Raw genomic sequence first — 13,931 nt, 5'->3', positions numbered from 1 at the left:
TTGTCACTCTGTGAGATATATCAGAATTATGGTCAACAATTCTGTTGACTCTAATGTAGACTCCTCTTCAGCTGACCACCAAACATACTACCAGCACTCACACTCACATACTTAACTCTTCTCAAAAACAATGTTGCTATTATTCCATAAGAAAAAAAAGTATACTCTGGCTCTTTCCTGTTTATAAAATAAATTCACGTTAAAAAAAATATCTGACTATTCTAGTCAGTAATCTTCTATGCCCAAAATATCTATCCTGTCTCATCCAGCCAGTTAGCAGTAACACACTCGCCCTCAGTAATCTGAAAGGGTAGTGTGAATTGTTCTGTTGTGGGATACCTTAATATACAGGTCTTAGGGTCAGAAAGAAAATAAACAATGCAGGTTATTTTTTTGTTTCTATGTTCTTTTACTTTACTGGCCATAACTTTAATGCCTGTGTGCCAAATGAATAAGGGTTATGGCTCCTTTGAAAGCCCCTTGGAATTTATTTCAAAGGCTTGCATTGGCCAAACATGCATATTGACCCACTCTTTGTCTTATTTCCTGTTTTAATTGAGTGTCAAAGGTTATACGTTGCTATTAGAGTAAGACATGACTGGCAGCAGAGGTCAGGGACTCTCTGGCATTCTATTAGAGCCATAAAAACAAAACAGAATGATAATTTCACCTGTTCTAACCTCAATTTTTCCAGGATGGGACAGACATTGACCTTATTGTTTGTCAGCCACTGACTATAAACTTCAGCTACCCTAATTCTGCTTACTAAACAATAAGAGTGCTTTCACAACAAGGATGAAAAATCAAACAATGTAAAATACTCAGAGATGACTCAAAGGAGAGACATATCCAGGTGACAGAAAAGATAAAATAACTTCTTTATTCCTAGGTCACATCCCCCTTCGTTTGGATAGTTTACAACAATAACGGTTTCTACCAACAACTTTCAATTTTATCTTCTTTGTGGAATACCTTATAACTTCCTTTATGTGAACAAGTACAAGCAATAAATCTAATAAATTGCTCATGCTACCTAAAACCTATTTGTGGCACTTGAAGGGTTTATGAATTTCTGTGAAAGTTTTCTCCACCTTCCCTACCCTTTAAAGTTTTTGGCTGAAATGTAGGTAGATGTTCAAGGGTATAACTAACGTCTTTTCTCATCTCTTTTCCAAAGAAGATAAAAAAGAAAGATATATTAAATGTTTCCTTTTAAAAGTATTTGAAAAATGATTTCTAATCAATAATTTAATGAAATAAATAAAAGTTATAATCTGAAGCTAAGTTTCCTCCAATTTCAGAGTCTGATTTTATGTAAAGTTTTAAAAGCTGGATCTTTTAGATAATAATGAATATTTGTTGGTTGTTTTCCATAATTTAAAGGGAAGCAATTTAAAGTTTAGATATTGTTATTTGGTTGCATCTTTTCATAAAGGATGATTACTACTGTTCAAAAGCTGTCTGGAAATCTCCTAAGTTACCCCTGTCCTCACTTTAAGACAAGCAATAATTTTTTTTTTCTCTCAACCTACCCATTGTTTTGAAGTTATAATTTGGGGATTAATGTTGAATTTTTGATTATCAGAATAGTCATCTTCTTTAACATGAACTTGCATTTTTAGTCTTTTCAATATCAAGGCAACCAGCAAGAACAAATTAAAAACACATAAATTTCTTGTGGAATTATTGATGTTTGTGTTAAACTGACAGATACCAATTCACAAATTAATGAGATGTCATAGAATTCCCAGGTCACATCTTAGAAGTTAGAAGTACATTTCTGGGGACACACTTTTTATATGGGAGCATTAATAGCTATAGGAAAAGTAGTAATATTTTAATTCTTTGATTTTCTTAAACATCAAATCAAATAGTGATTTGACACATATTTAACTGAAAAATAGACCAGATTTTTAGCAGATAAAAAAGTAAAATTTTCTCATTTCACAAATTGACTTGAAGTTTTCCATAAATGATTTCAGCTTATTAATAAACTGAAATTACATGATAACATGAGAAATATGTCATATCCTTTATTTATTTAATTGAAATGCAATGTAAGGGAAACAAAAAGTGAGAAACCACATTGTTTCCTTAAAACTTAGCAGATTCAGTTGAATTTTCTATCAACTTGATTAGCAATATCTTCAAGACAAGATTGATTTTTCCCCTCATCAGTTGAAAGGTTATAAATCACTGCTGCTGCTGACCTGAATTTGGAAAATCTATCCAAGTTGAGGAGTTGTTTCTAGATGGAAAAGTTAACTCAACTGCTTATTTCTCTATTTTCACTCCATGGATCCTTTCCCCTCTTCCATGTAAAGAGTTTTTGCACTATAGATTTATGACAAATGGCTCAGATGGTTCATAACTTTTTTTCTCAAGGCTGGGTACATTTACCACTAAGGTCTTATATCTCCATGAAGAGGGGGTGGTCCAACTCTTTCATGAGTTCTCCAGAGAAAGTTATTATTCCTTTCATTGTATAAGTCCCAATGACAAGCATATTGCCTGATACATAATAGATGCTCAACAAATAAATTGATATGGTCACATTTGACATTCAATTAAATCTTGGTAAAGAGAATTTGGCACACTTTAATCATAATATTCCAGAAATGCATACTTATAAGGGCATAATATATATACACTTAGAATGAACTCACTCAAAATACCAAAAAAAAAAAAAAAAAAAGGAAGGAGAGAGGCCCTTGTAGTATTGTTGTAATACAGCTTCAAATTTCCATAATTTAAGGAAGGTTCTAAATTTGGCAAATTCTGTATTACTTCAAAGAGATGGATAATGTTTCTTATTAATATGTATTCTCTAAAGTCGCATGAAAGAGACATAACAAAACTCACCCTCACTAAACTCTTTGTAATTAACTAACTTCTTCTCCATGGACATGTTACAACATCTGTCATAAATACCTTGCGTTTGAACTACACATTTAAAAAGGCATTAATTACTTATCATTGACAGTGCTTAATAAATAAGAAGCAAGCCAGAAGAAATGTGAATAAAAGGAGTGACATGATCTAGGTTTTAGGAATATTTGGAGCAACAATGAGTCTGAAAAGAGGACAATTCTATTTCATTCCCACTGATGTCCGTATCCATGGAAACTCCCTTTCAATAGCATCCACATCACACTGGAAAAACAGGTATGCTACCTTTTGAAAGTGAGTGCATTAAAAGAACCCAGCCCTTTGCTAAGAAGGTCAGCTCTTGAAAGCCTTCAAGAGCTTTGGTAGCTGAGAAAGCTGGAGGGCTGTAAATCCTTCGTTAGTTGCTAAGAAGCTTGGGTCCTGAGAATCACATCAGTGCTCTCTAACACAGAGAATGGAATGTGAATCTTTTGTTCCCTGCCTATGATGTTGCACTCCTGAGTACTTGTTTCCTTAGCTAAGAGAACATGCAGGAGAGGCCTATTATGTGAACCTAGAGATTAATTATTAATAGAGACAAACTGAGAAAGAGGCAAAAAGATGTACAGTGTGTAAAGAACGAAGACTTACTTGCAAGAATCCAGATGGCAAATGCCATTACATAGAAATATATGCACTAAAATAATATTCACATGACAACATTTTAAAATATCTTGTAGTCTCAGCATATCTTTTAGTATGATAAATATCTGTCAAGGAAAATGCCTTCCCCATTGGATTGTTCAACACACTTATTGAAAGTAAAAGAAAAAATACAAAGGCCATTGTGCCTTTAAATCAAACTGTGGCATACCAGAACTGCTCTTCCTTTACTATATAGTTAGTGAACAACTTTAAACAACTAAATAATGAATACTTACTGTTCAACAAAAAATAAACACAGCATATTGTGAGTATAAGGCAATGCATCAACTTTTCCTATTTGCACAACTAAAAATAATACATGTATGTAATTATATGTGATAGATTGTTATATTTAGGGATCATAAATATAATTCAATATTATAATACTTTTAAAAATTGCTGTACAACTTTCTATCTATATTAAGTTAGAGAAATCCATGTGGCCATGATAGACCATAATGGTAGCATTAGATGGCTGAACAATAAAAATCACTGAGTTATTAATAATAATGTTAGTTTTTATAATAATGATATTTATTGACCTACTGTGTTTCAGGTACCTTACATACATTGAGTGTATTATGAATGCTCAGTACAATCTTGTGAATTAGGTACTTCTATGTATTCCATTTTACACAAGAGGCACAGAGAGTTTGAGTAACTTGTTCAAGATTACAAAACATAAGGCAAATAGTGGAGCTAAGATATGAACCCATGCCACCATCAAGAATATTATTTAATGATAGTAAAACAAAGGTGTGTACATTTTATGAGTCAAGGCTTAGACAAAGAAATCATGATAATCATTCTAGTTTTTATCTGTTTACATGTTATGAAGCCATATCTCATGTATGAATTGTTTTGATCTTTATAGCCCTTCTGTAAGTGTGCATAGCATATTACATAGTGAAAGGAATGATGTTCAGAGATGGTAAATGATTTTTCCAATGTCATGTTTAGTGAACAGCAGGATATGAAACCAGAACCAGCTTCTACCATTCCTTCTGCTCTAATAGCTTCCTCTGTTCTTTATATAAACAAATAAAATCTTGCAGCAAGCATCTTAATGATTCAGGTGATGATGGAGTAATAAGATTGTTATAAAGCCTAAATGAGTTATCACATGTCAGGTAAAAGGAGACTGTCCAGCATATAGTAAGTAGTCAATAAACATTCATTATAATTATTATTTATTATTATTATTAACCAATTTATTTTGTTCCTCTATAGGATACTTAGAGGAGACATATGGTTAAAAGCATCTTCCAATCTACCATTTTTAGCTTAGAATTCTGGCTGCCTATCTTGGTAAGTGTGGAATGTTAAGAAATTTGCTCTGATCTAAATCTCAGTTTCTTTGTCTATCATGTGGATTTTAATAGTAACACCTCCTACAAAAATTGAGATAGTAGGGGCACCTGGGTGGCTTAGTCAGTTAAGTGGCTGCCTTTGGCTCAGGTCATGATCTCAGAGTCCTGGGATAGAGCCCCACATCGGGTTCCCTGCTCAGCAGGGAGCCTGCTTCTTCCTCTTCCTCTGTCCCTCCCCCTGCTTGTGCTCTCTCACTCTCTTTCTGTCATATAAATAAATAAAATCTTTTAAAAAAATTGAGATAGTAAATGTGTAGCATTTATTCCTGGATGTGGCTTGTACTAAATGCATGATGGTTGCTATTTTATTATATTACTGAAACTGTTTGCTGGAGGGGCGGTTATAAGAAATAACCATATGAGATCATTTACTGAGATATTTTGTCAGGATTATCTTATGCAATATTTAAAAAAAAATCTTATAGCCATAACTAGTTTTGTAAATAACCATATTTCCCTTTTTAATTTGCTTGCTATAACTCAAACAAAACCCCCAAATTTGGAATCTGAATTCAGCAAACAAACAGAATCTCCTAAAGTGCATTTATATTGCCTTCTTTCTACTCTTCTACCTTAATATATCTTCTATCTTAACATATCTTCTTCCCAAGTTGATTTGTCTATTGATAAAGTGAGGATACAAGATTTTATGCACCCCCCCGCCTTAAACTACTATTGGATCAGAATACAGTCAGTTTCCATTTGCAGATGGTATAGATTCTAAAAATCCTTTGAAAGTCATAATATTTTTTCCTGTATGGAAAAGTTGCATATGCTGATTACTGCTCCCTGGGCAAGTTAAAAAACTCATTTAACACATATTGTACAAATGTGATATATGATATATTTGCAATGGACAAAATGGAAACCAATATAGAGAGGGTTATGATGCTGATAATGTGAGCAATGAGTGCCACGTATGGGCTGTTTTCTTTGGCTTTCCCAGTTTTAATGCTGTTCTCTCCAATCAGTGGTAACAAAATCCCCATTTTTCCTCAATATATTTCCTTATAGACACATGTCAAGTTCTGGGACTACAGTGTGAATGATAAAATTTTGCTAAATACATTTGATAGAAATCAGACTTAATATATTAAGGACTCACATGTCTTATTTTGGATGCATGAAAATCATATAACTGAAAAGCTTAGAAATCACCCCCCCCCCCAAAAAAATCCATATTCTCTTGCTAGGTGGGAAATCTGACACACACTTTTTCAAGATAGAAATTGTTTTTACTACTTGTGATTTATTTGATGATTATTCTCATTTTGGCAACAATGTTACTGTATAATCTTTCCTTTCTTCTGACTTTGCTAAATCTAGGGAAAAATAATTGCTATTTGTCATCATTTTTTCTGCCATCCCATTCTGGTCTGTCCATTATTAAAAGACAAATATTTTATTCATAGTAATTGGAACCATGACTGCTGGTAGTTCCCTTTGTTTTTTGCTCTTCATCATTAAATGAAACTTAAGCTTTCTTACCTATTGGAAAACAAAACAAAAAAAACCCCAAAAATCTACCTGCTTAGTTACTGCACAGTTGCCTTTCACTTAGTGGACTGGATAAATTCCAGCAAGGCTCGTGAAGTATTTCCCAGTGATTTTCATTATAACTCAGAAGTGTCACCAGCTAGACCCCAAGACCTGACCTTTCCTTCCCACCTGCTTTTATTCATCGACCTTTGTCCCACAGTCTTCCTTAAGCTCTTCTTTCCAGCTTATCTCTTAACTCAGGCTAAAGGAACCTGATTTCACCCCTCAAGCGATAATGACTGACCAGACAAGCCCTCCAGCTAGCCCAGACCATCCAGACCAGTTTGAGTGTAGCCCCACTCACACCTGCACAGATGGACGAGGGAGTGACCTCTAGAATGACAATTATCTTTACCTCATTATAATACTAAAATCTCTGCCCAAAGAGGAGGCTTGTATGTACATAACATATAATGTATGTGTAGGCACGTTTCCTTAAGGCTCATGCGTGGCCTTATGCCCACCTCTACATATGATGACAAGGCTTCCCTATCTAAATATTCATCCTAACCCTAAATAAAAGGAACCCGTCCACCCTTACTCGGGGAATCAAAGCTTTGGAAGTTATTCCCCGTGATCTCCTTTTTTGCTGCAAATACATTTTACTTTGTGGGACAATTCCACCTGGTGTAGTTTCTATCTGTGACTCACCAAGGAGCAAACTAACATTAGATCGGTTACAGAAACTTATTCCCACACTGGGGTAAAGAGGTGCCAAATTCAACTCAGTTCAAATCAGTAAATAGTTTTTGAGCACTTACCTCACCTAAGATATGCTGAACGCTGCCTGGCACAAACGGAGGACAAAGATACTGGCATTTCTCTAAAGTAACTAATAATCACTATAAAAGGGATAGTTAGTATGCAAATAAGTCTAAGATAAGGGAGAGCACAAATGTCTTAAAAGACATACCAAAAATACGGAATGGGATTTCAGGTAAAAGAGATGTAATACTCTGTTTTAAGGAAGAAAACAATATGGGGCATGTGGGTGGCTCAGTATGTTAAGCATCTGCCTTCAAATCAGGTCATGATCCCAGAGTCCTAGCATCAAGTACCTCACTGGGCTCCTTGCTCAGCAGGGAGCCTGCTTCCCCCTCTGCCTGCCGCTCCCCCTCCTTGTGCTCTCTCTCGCGCGCTCTCTCTCTGACAAATAAATAAAATCTTAAACAACAACAACAAAAGAAAACAACAAAAAAGGCTTTGTGGCTTTTTGACTATAGGAAAAGGGGAGAGGGCATTCTAGGCGGAGTAAAACTATGTAAAGGCAGGGTGGTAGGAATGTGCAGATGTCTTAAAAAGTAAGCTCACTTTGGATAAAACATAGGAGATATTTGCAGAGGAATACTAGAACATAGAGATTTGTAGGTACTGCACAGCCTTAAATGTTAACATAATTGTACATAATTAAATAAGTATTTGAGAACAAATGAAGGCTTTTGAGCAACAGAGCTGTGCAATTATTTTATACAGAATGATTCAGATAAAGGACCACCCAAATGGGGTTTCATTATTAAATCTATGATGGTAAAGTTTATGTGTCTATTTGACTGGGCTATGTGATGCCCAGATTGCTGATGGAAGATTGTTTCTGGATGCATCTGTGAGGGTATTTCTGGAAGAGATTAGCATTTGAATTAGCAAACTGAGTGAAGACAATTCACCCTTATCACTGTGGGTGGGCATCATCAATCAGTTGAGAGTCCTTGGACTTCAGGCTTCTGAGCTCCTTCATACTCCAGGACTCACCACCAATGGACCCCTGTTTCTCAGGCCGTCGGACTCAGACCAAATTACATCACTGGCTTTCCTCATTCTGTAGTCTGCAGATGGCAGAACATGGGACTTTTTGGCCACCATAATTAAGTGAGCCAATTCTTATAATAAATCTCTTCTTATGTATATCTCTGTCTATCCTGTTGGTACTGTTTCCCTGGAAAACTCTGACTTACACAACATCCTTCCAATTTGTTTTTCTTCTTTGGCACAGGTAAAGCTCTGACGTTCCCTCCAGACATTCATTTTAAGTGGTTAATGAGAGACAGTAGTAAAACAATTTCTCTGAAGGTTGATAATGGAACAAAGGACATAGCAGGATATAATATGTTCCAAGTGGGGTGGGATAAAGTGAAATGAATAATAAAAAATGAAATAAATACACATTTGATCTCTAACATATTAAATGAGAAAAGTGTGGTATAGAACAATGCATATATTCTCTCCCACTTGTGTAAAAAACAAACAATAAAACCTTAAAACCAAAAAAAAAAAAAAAAAAAAAGGGCCCCAAATAAAAACTTGATGGATACAGCTTAGACAGACATGAAAAATTTGCAAAAGAATTCACAGGAGAAGGAGTCTGGGGTTCTTGGTTAGTAGGGAGAATATGTCTGAATTACTACCATCTTCATCAAATTTGGAAAGATATAGACTATCTTTGATTTGACAAAAGATAGTATATTTTAATTTGGTCTTGTCCTGTGCATTTATATTCTATAGGGAAAAAAACAGTACTAGCTAACAAATCAGGAAATATTATGAGCTCTTGCTATAAACCAAGCATACTAAGCAGACTTCTCCAAGAATTACTATGATCAGTATTTAGAAAGTCTAGATTTTTTGGCTCATTTAAAATATTAATTGGAGAATGTTAGATATTGAGACACTAATACTTTATTTTCCCCGACCGAATTAAGCACATATTAAAATGCACCCTACAGCATGGAAAGGAGGAGGAGGAAGTAGAGGAGAAAAGGGAACTCTCACAGCATGGACTCAAAGGCAGTGGCAGAAGGTTAATATAGTTGCTCACAGAACTTTGCTCCTGTAGATCAATACTTGAACATGGAAGATGGTGATTCAGTTAGCTTTCCTGATTATTTTATAATTCATCAGTAAGGACAATGTTAAAAGTGTCTTAAAAAAGTAGCTCTTGACACCTAAAACACAATATTAATAAATAAAAATAATGTTGAGAATGTCAACTAGAATTATTGAACATGTGTTCAATAAATGAAATTTATTTTACCTAGTTTTTAAAAAACAGGGTGGTTATTATCCCATCTGACTCATGAGAAAAGTGAATTTCAGAGAGATGTACCCAAGGTCCCAGATTTAACTGGTTTCAAAACATTAAGCCCTAAGCAGAAAGGATGAGTTTTAAGACCCATATTTCTTGGGAAAGGAAGTATAAAGGATGTCCTTCATTACATGGGTAATCATTGTATTCTTATTCAACTAGCTTCTCCTTCCTGCGGAGGTGGGTATAAAGTGCCAGGGGAAGAAGTTAAGTAGGTGCATAACCCACATCCTGGACCAGAGACTTTTCTGTGCTTTCCATATATGCTGAATTTCCTCTGATGTTCTGAATTTTATCCAAAAAAAGTCTGGAATGGTTCTTTCTGATATGAACAGATGTTTCAGAAGAATTCAGGAAAGCATAAAATCTTTCTATTAAAGTGTTCAGGACTTACAATTGTGACCAAGATGGAGTAACAAGGACTGGATATACTCTCCCTCTTAAAACAATCAAAACCAAACAGACAGAATATGACAAACAATGGTTTTCAAGAAACTGGACACCAGACATTGAAGGACAGGGTCCTTGCAAGTTTTACAACTTGCAACATATGAAGTGAGTTCTATGATTTCCTCAGCTTAGTATCTTGAGAGACTTTCCACAGAGCTGCAGAGGGAGGGTAAAGCTTGAAGGACTCCCCGATTGAGGAGGAAGAGCTGATGTTGAGAGAGAGGAAGATGGCTAGAATCTGGATGGAAGACTGGAGAGATGAAAGATGCACACAACAGAGAACATGTATATTTGCAGTCAATGAAGTATTCAGCAGAATGCTGATAGTTTATGGGTGTGAGGAAACTGTATGAGGCCAAGGAAAGAACCATCCAAAATCATTAGAGGAAACATTGTCCAGAGATCACATGTGGCCAGAAGTAGTACCTGTTCCTAAGACTCAAACTGGAAGATCTCATTATTCACTGGACATTGATACTCAGAAGGATCTTGCCATTTTTGATGATGCCCAACAAATTTCAAAAGCCAGACCTAAAGGTTCAAAGTGTTTCCAAGTGATTTAACTGAGTTCCAAAGAAAAACTCAAGCAGAATTATAGGAATACAAATATCCAGTCCCCAAAGAGTAATATTTTGTTTAAACACCTTTTAAAGAGATTTGAATTCTAAGTTTTAAATCTTATTTATCTCCCCATGTAGTTATCATTTTGTTATCATGTAGTGTTAGAATTTGAGACAACTAAAAGTTTCATACACTTATGAAATTATATAACCAGTTTGGGGAAAATTTTGGCAGTTCTTAAAAAAGTTAATCACATAGCTACCATATGATCTAGCCATTTCCTTCCTAAGTATTTACCCAAAGGAAAATGAAGCATATGTCCATAGAAAAATTTCTACATAAATATTCATAGCAGCTTTATGTGAAATAGTAGGAAATGGAAACAATCCAAATGTCCATCAACAGACAAATGGATAAACAAACTGTGGTGTATTCATATAATGGAATACTAGTCAGCAATAAAAAGGATCAAACTCTTGGTATATACACCATGGATAAATCTCAAAATAATTATGCTGAGTGGAAGAAACAGATATAAAGGAGTGCATACAGTGTAATTTCATTCTTCTAAATCTCTAGAAAATACAAACTCATTAATAGTGTCAGAAAACGGATCATTAGGTGCTTGGGCTTGGGGGCTATGAGTGTCAAGGGGTAGAGATTACAAGGAGGCATGAAGAAACTTTAGGAGTGATGGATACGTTCACCCTCTTGAGAGTGATCTTCATTTCGCAGTTGTATTACCTATGTCAAACTTATTAAACTGCATCTTTAAATATGTGTGATTTATTGTATATCACTTATGTCTCAAAAATATAACTTAAACATTTGTAAGCTTCCCAAGTTAAATTTTGAAAAAAAAAATTACCTTCTAGTGTTATTGCCATGGTTTACTGCCCAGTATTTATGAAGATATGGAAAATAATCCTTATTCATACTGTTTCTGCATGCCTTTGTTTCTACTTCTAGATAACCACTTTTATCTTCAGTTCTATGTATCCAAATCACAAGTTTTTTACAAACTCATTTCAAAGGCTACTTCTTCCATGAAATGAAGCTTTCACTGTTGTCTTATGCTGGAAATTATTTCTTGTTCTTCTGAATCTCTGTGAACTTCTACTATGCATCTCTCTGATGGTATTTATATTCTTTCCCTTATTCACAGTTTTAAAAGTCACTTTTTTCCCCTCATAGCCAGGGCCTTTGAATCACTGAGATAATTTGAAAGACATCAGTTCAATTTAAAGAAACTGAGGTTTTTTTTTTTGTTTGTTTTGTTTTTTTTTTTTGATGTCTTGATGCTGAGAACCCTGAGGAGTGAGGCTTTTGATGTCTCTGGCTTTCAAAGTATATAGTCCAACTGAGGTATTTTCCCATAGTATATACCAAAATCACATGACAGGAAGTTGAAAGAACATATAATTAAAAAAAAAATATTAGTGCTGCTATAACATTTGTCCCAAATTCTAAGATACTTGAAATGTTATTCCTCCTCCTCCTTTTTCTGGGGCGGGGGGGGGGGGGGTAGGGACAGAGGGAAAATCTTAAGTAGGCTCCACTCCCATCGCATTCCCTTATGGGGGCGGGGAGCCTGATGGGAGGGGAGGGGGCGCTCAATCTCACAACCCTGAGATCATGATCTGAGCGGAAATAAATCAAGAGTCAGACGCTTAACCAACTAAACCACCCAGGCACCCCCTACTTTGTTTCTTCTAAGCTGTTTGCCTTGTGGGGCACTCTCTCATTAAGTCCTCTCCACAGTCCCACATAGTACCCATTTCACAGATGATGAGAATGAGGCATCTCAAGGATCTTAGCACGGTCAAAGTTACCCGGCTGATAGGTGAGGAACCTAGCACCAGGAGCTATTGCCTTCTGGCTCCAAAGCCTATGCTCTCAATTAGCATATCATGTCACCTCTCCAACATACCAGCTGCAAAGGAAAGGCCAAATAATTTAAGGCTAACAGAATCAGAGCTTATTTTTGTAGGGAAGGGGTGTAGGTGTACTTTAATTGATAACAAAATGCATGTTGATATTTGTAACATTACCGAATACTTTGACTCAAGTCATTGCTCATTTTATTAGGGAATTCAAACTAAATCTGCCATTCAAGTTAATTATTTTCCTTTCTAAAAAAAGAATAGGTCACATAATTTTTCTTTTCAATATCTTTTAATACTGTTTGTGTTTGGGGCGTCTGGGTGGCTCAGTTGGTTAAGCGACTGCCTTCGGCTCAGGTCATGATCCTGGCATCCCTGGATCGAGTCCCGCATCGGGCTCCCTGCTCAGCAAGGAGCCTGCTTCTCTCTCTAACCCTCCCCCCTCTCATGTACTCTCTCTCTCTCATTCTCGCTCTCTCAAATAAATAAATAAATCTTAAAAAAAAATACTGTTTGTGTTTGCTTTCTGTGGACTGTCTTAAAAATATCTTATGATTTGTTCAATATAGGATATAAACAAATTTTCACATATATTTTGATGTCTTTTATGTATCTTCTAATTATGTGTTTCTCCTCCATTTTTATGACATTTATTTTTAAGAAAATGAGTCATGGATTATTGTCCTTTTAAAGTCTCCCCAGCATAAATTATATAACATGGCTATTAGATTGTTTATGAATTATGGGCAAAGCTATGTCTTGTATAACTTAGGATATATCTTAGGACTTGGCTAAGAGTTTTGCACATAATAGGAACCAAATTCTTGAGGTGAATTGAACTAGCATCTAAAGAATCACTGAAAACTTGTCCTTATCATCCAAGTGTGGATACACCTCTTTCTGTCCCCACCTAAACATGGGGCTATGGTTACCTATGCAATAGTGAAAGAATTTGTGCTACACCGTAAGCCTATTGTCCATTCAATGTCAACATTCTCAGAAGGCCTGAGAGTTTGCTGAGGGTCTAACAAGACATGGAAGTGCAGCAGACACACAGTACACACAAACAAAATCCTGAAGCACCACAGATTACATTTTTATTTCACTGAAATTTATAATGAATTGACTCTGTCCATCTGTTAGAGAGTAATTTCCTTTTAATTTATTTTTTTTCCCTTGGTCAGCACTTTTCAATTTCATTGCATGTAATAACAAATGCTTCTATTGACTAAATGAGAGACTAGGAATTAGATGTGGTCTGGGATGAGTCAACTGGTTTCTTTTATCCCAAATGAAACTTAGGACATTAATGTTTCTCAGCCAGTTGGTAGAGATCATTATTTAAATTCAGATTAAAGAAAAACAAGCTTGCTTTAAAATTAAAACAACTCCAATCAGGGATGTGATTGCAGAGATCTTGGGACTTGGACTGCCTTGATGGGTATCTTTCAGATAGCAAAGATGTAGTTAATACGG

Source organism: Mirounga angustirostris, unplaced genomic scaffold (assembly GCF_029215605.1).
Source record: "Mirounga angustirostris isolate CCGP_5_RB_7025 unplaced genomic scaffold, mMirAng1.0.hap1 SCAF_15, whole genome shotgun sequence".
NCBI lineage: Eukaryota > Metazoa > Chordata > Mammalia > Carnivora > Phocidae > Mirounga > Mirounga angustirostris.
The sequence above is the reverse complement of the archived record's forward strand: the minus strand, read 5'-3'. Positions refer to the sequence as shown.